This window comes from Ipomoea triloba, chromosome 2 (assembly GCF_003576645.1).
Source record: "Ipomoea triloba cultivar NCNSP0323 chromosome 2, ASM357664v1".
Taxonomy (NCBI): Eukaryota; Viridiplantae; Streptophyta; class Magnoliopsida; order Solanales; family Convolvulaceae; genus Ipomoea; species Ipomoea triloba.
Genome location: NC_044917.1, coordinates 19975565 through 19980980, shown reverse-complemented (window position 1 = coordinate 19980980; position 5416 = coordinate 19975565). Strand labels below are relative to the sequence as shown.

The window sequence follows — 5416 nt, the reverse complement described above, 5'->3', positions numbered from 1 at the left end:
AGGAATCATGATTGTAAGGAGCTAGCCTCAAAGATAATCACTAACACGCTTAGATTAAGGCCTTAATCATCCAAGAGATTGAAATCAAGGAACAAGAATAGAAATTCCAAATAGAGTAAATCAACTTCCACAATTGAGAATTAAAGATCAACACTAGGCATCACAACATTATCCCTAGAGAGAAATTAGCTACTAATATTATGAATTGAAATAGCAAAACCTAATTTCATACATGGAATGTAAATTGCGATCGAAATTGAAATCGAAACGAGATTAGAAATGAAGACTACCTAATAGAATTCAAACACAAGCTTAATCATTTCAAAGCATAAGAAAATAAGAGCCAAAGATAACTAGGATCACTTAACTGGACATTCGGTCAGTAAAAAATGAATGCAAAGGCTATAGGAGAGTGAGAAATCCCTCATGCTATGTACAAAGAGTTTTAGGTAGATGTCGTACAACTCAAGAAATGTTCTGTAGAAGCAAAAACTATTTAATGATAGACATTTAAGCATCGGGGATACACCTCTCACACCAATTCCAAGCATGCAAACCAATTTAAGCTCACTTCCTATTTAGCTAGGGTGTAACACCCCGAAAATTTCAGCTCGGCGCAGTCCGAAAGATTTATTCGGTAAACATACTTCCCGAACTTCGTTTTACTTGAAATTTTTATTTTAGAACCCCAACCTATAGTACTTGATATCCTTAAAAAAGTTTGGTCATTTGGATATTCGAGTAAACACAGAAAATTACGTTTTTGCCCTTGGCAGTGCGCTGTCCAGAATTTTTCTCTCTGGACTAGTTTTGGAAAGAAATTCAGAAACCATACTTCTACTCCTTATATTTCTATGAAATTTTATATGTAGTTTCTAGACTTGCTTAACTACATATTTGAAGAAAATGGTATCAAAATACCTTACCAAATACTCCCAATAATTTTCGTAATCTTGATCCAGTGTTCTGCCAATTTCTTTCTGCCAGCACATGTATTCTTCAATTATTGTCCCTAAATTATTTTCCACCGAAACTTTATCTGTTTGGACCTCAACTGATAAGTTGGAAGATTTTTATTTTTGGAACCACAAGATTGTGACAAGTGTCACTATTTCTAGCCACATGTGATTATTTAAATAATTCTTGAAAATGATCCAATTGTGGCTTAGTCTTCAAGACTTCCTCATCCTAATCTTATAAGGGAAAATATATATGCCTTGTTTCCTATTTTCCCTTGTTGTGGCCGAAATATTGAGAGGAAAAAGGGAGAAAAATATTTCATCTTCTTCGTCCATTAAAGCTTGCTTCCATAGCCAAAGTTTCTTCACAGCTCGCCAAATATTCGGTAAAATTCTACTTTTATTCGGTTAAAAGCTTTGTTTTCCTTCCTAGATCTTGAATCCAAGTATAGTTTTCTTAAATATGGGGTTATGATGTTATATACTTCCTAGAATTTTTTTTAAGGGAAAATTTTGGGTAGGAAAATCCTATTTTACTATTTATTCTAGTATAGTTAGTGTTCTCAAGGATCTAATATTATGTATGTTGTGGATAAATTATGGATTGTGTAGAAGAACCAAAAGAAGTAGAAGAGTGAGCATCTAAAGGAAATCAGTGAGATTTCAAGAAGATAAGGTAACCATCATGTCCACTAAAACCTATTTTCACTCCTGTTCTATATAATATTATTTGGTGTTGTGGAATCCTATGATATTTCTTGGTGTATAGCCTTTGTTTTGATGGTCTGCGTACCTACTTGTGGATTATTGAACTTGTGTTCTTTATTCCTTATATCTTGATGAGTATGAGCTTTGTTGTTATGGATTCCATGTTTATTTGGCTTCTGAGATGCATATTCTGATTATATGTTGTGTTCATGTTCTGAGATGAACACTGTTTGGTGGATGATTCTTGGGCTGGGATGGTGGAATGGTGAAATTCTGAGCTTTCTGACTTGATGAGTTTGAACTAACTGTGGGCCTTGTGCCTCTGTGATTGGGCACAATGTGCCTCTGTGATTGGGCATTGATTGCCTCTGTGATTGGGCCTCGTGCCTCTGTGGAAACTGACTGTGGGCTTATTGCCTCTGTGGAACTAATTATGGGCTTATCGCCTCTGTGTACTAACTTGGTTTGGTAAATAGGATAGTATGGTGGTTTGGAGGATTTGGTTGGTATTATCTTTGGATATGAGGGTTTGGATTGATTTCCTTATCTTTGGTTATTTGGTTGAGTTGTATTTCCTTTGATATCTTGTTATCCTTTGGTTTGGTTATTCCTTGTGATATTCTGTTGATTTATGATTCCTTGTTATCTCGACTATAGACTTGATGTCTTATGCCTTTGTGGTTGGTATTGGACTAGTGAATGTGTCCTTGGTTTATGATTCCTTCAGCTTATCCTTATTGCGTATCCGTTTTACTAAAGAAAAGTTCGTTGGTGTGTATATTCTATATGGGTGTGTAAACTTATTTCCAAACTTACTATATATCTATACTTCCTTGCGGGTGTGAGTGGTGGTTGCTTAGCAGTCTTTTGCTAATGGTTTCCTAATGTTTTCCAGGTGATGGTGTAGTCTAAGCCGTGAGCGCGATTAGAGATAGCTCGGTGTCAAGACCAGCTTAGACTAGTTTGTGTTTAGATTTCCCTTTTGGGCCTATGTGCCTAGTATGATGTTGAACTTGGATTAGTTTCGTTATGATGCTTGGATTGGGTTTAGTTTTGGTTGGCCTGAACATCTAGGCTGTGTTTTCTTACCTAGATGTGGCATGACACCCCTTAGGTTATAAATCGCTTCCGCTATATTTGTGAAAGGTTGGGGTGTCACAGTTGGTATCAGAGCGGTGTTCGAGTCTTTGGGATTAGATTGGAGCTTAAGGTTATAAGAGCCTGTGTTGAGATCTAAGTCGAAATCCTAGGGTTGATCTTTTGAACTCTAGGACTTGATCAATAGAAGTTAAGAATCGTGACTCCTAGGATGTGTGTGAACTAGGACTCGCAGTGAGGTCTCGCTTAATTGTTTATGCTTTGCTCTTGTTGCCTTTGTTTTGCTTAATTGTTGTTGTGAGCTCGTTCTCACCTTCTCTTGCGCGGTTTGGTAAGGCCGACTGCGGTACAACGTTCCCGTAGCTTGTGCTTTCTCTCTCTCCGATAGCGATCATGGTACCGCCAAGAAGACGTGAGAATGCCCCGGACACGCCGTTTAACGAGCAGCTGATGCAGAATCTACAGCAGTTGACCCAGATTTCGCAATTCTTGGGTAACGCGATGGTTCAGAACAACCAACGCAGGCAGCCGGACCTCGTCCGTAGGGTGGCGGGACAGCACCCACCCTTCTTCTCAGGGCAAGAGGACCCCGTAATCCTCGAGGAGTGGATGCGCGCTTTCGACAAGATTTTAGAAGTAGTGGAGTGTCCGCAGGGTCGTTGCGTTGAGATGGCTAGTTTCTACCTGCAGCAGGAGGCCGATCTTTGGTGGGTCCACGAGGGCCCGGTGATGAGGCAAGAACCTAACTTTGGTTGGGAAGCCTTCAAGGAAAAGATGCGTGCCCGTTTCTACCCGGCGCACGTGAAGGCAGCTATGCAGGAAGAGTTCTTGCACCTCAAGCAGGGCTTTTGGTCAGTGCAGGAGTATCACAAGCGTTTCCTGGAGTTAGCCCGTTTTGCCCCGGTGTTAGTTCTAACCGAGGAGAGCAAGATCGAGAGGTTCGTGGCTGGGCTCAATTGGGATACTCGTATGGCCTTGGTCGTGTGCAAGTTCCGTACACTGAGTGAGGCTTATAGTAGTGCAGCTGACCACTACCGTGTGTTGTCTATGAGGAGGAGAGTGCAGGACCGTGCCAAGAGACACGGAGAAGGTGGTGCCTCGGACCCTAAGAAGCCCAAGGTAGGTGACTCCAGTTCAGGAGGCTTTCAGAAGGGATATACCAGTGGTGGAGGTGTAGCTCGCTCCGGAGTGGGACAGGGACCCAAGCCCGGTGGGGGCAAGGAGCGACATTTCTACTGCAAGAGATGTGGGAGGGATCACCCTGGAAGGGATTGCGATGGGCATTTGGTAGAGTGCTTTAGTTGTGGCTTGAGGGGACATAGAGCTTTCGAGTGCATATCTAAGAAGGGAGGCTCGTTCTACGCGACATCAGGTGTAGCCCCGGAAGCGCAGGCAGTAACCCGACCTTCGAAGGAAGCTGAGGGCCATGATGGAGGCAGGACGAGTGGAAGCCGTGGATATCCAGCTGGGATGCAGCAGAAGAAGATTTTTGTGATGAGCCGGACGCAAGCCGGAGCTAGTGGGCTTCAGGAAGGTAGCCATTAAAGTTTAATCTTTCCTTATGTAGTATGTAGGTGTTTGTTTAGGGGTAGCTTCTTAAGGTGCATGAGTTGGGTGAGTTAGAAGGTTTAGAGTCAGAAGGTATAGTATGTTCTTGAGTATAGGTTGGTCGAGCATTCTTTTCCTTACCTTTGGCTGATTCTTTATTCCTTTGATACCGTTTCTTCCAAGTTTCCGTGAGCGTTGAGCTTCGGGGACGAAGCTCCTTTTTAGGGGGGTAGAGTGTAACACCCCGAAAATTTCAGCTCGGCGCAGTCCGAAAGATTTATTCGGTAAACATACTTCCCGAACTCCGTTTTACTTGAAATTTTTATTTTAGAACCCCAACCTATAGTACTTGATATCCTTAAAAAAGTTTGGTCATTTGGATATTCGAGTAAACACAGAAAATTACGTTTTTGCCCTTGGCAGTGTGCTGTCCAGAATTTTTCTCTCTGGACTAGTTTTGGAAAGAAATTCAGAAACCATACTTCTACTCCTTATATTTCTATGAAATTTTATATGTAGTTTCTAGACTTGCTTAACTACATATTTGAAGAAAATGGTATCAAAATACCTTACCAAATACTCCCAATAATTTTCGTAATCTTGATCCAGTGTTCTGCCAATTTCTTTCTGCCAGCACATGTATTCTTCAATTATTGTCCCTAAATTATTTTCCACCGAAACTTTATCTGTTTGGACCTCAACTGATAAGTTGGAAGATTTTTATTTTTGGAACCACAAGATTGTGACAAGTGTCACTATTTCTAGCCACATGTGATTATTTAAATAATTCTTGAAAATGATCCAATTGTGGCTTAGTCTTCAAGACTTCCTCATCCTAATCTTATAAGGGAAAATATATATGCCTTGTTTCCTATTTTCCCTTGTTGTGGCCGAAATATTGAGAGGAAAAAGGGAGAAAAATATTTCATCTTCTTCGTCCATTAAAGCTTGCTTCCATAGCCAAAGTTTCTTCACAGCTCGCCAAATATTCGGTAAAATTCTACTTTTATTCGGTTAAAAGCTTTGTTTTCCTTCCTAGATCTTGAATCCAAGTATAGTTTTCTTAAATATGGGGTTATGATGTTATATACTTCCTAGAATTT

General features: G+C 40.6%; 1 long non-coding RNA gene across 1 annotated transcript; it reads left to right on the top strand.

Moving 5' to 3' along the window:
- Positions 1 to 1486: 1486 nt before the first annotated feature.
- LOC116005571 lies at positions 1487 to 2812 on the top strand. The gene is made up of 2 exons (XR_004094993.1): positions 1487 to 1635; positions 2563 to 2812. It is a non-coding gene; the product is annotated as an uncharacterized LOC116005571 (long non-coding RNA).
- The last annotated feature ends 2604 nt before the right edge of the window (positions 2813 to 5416 follow it).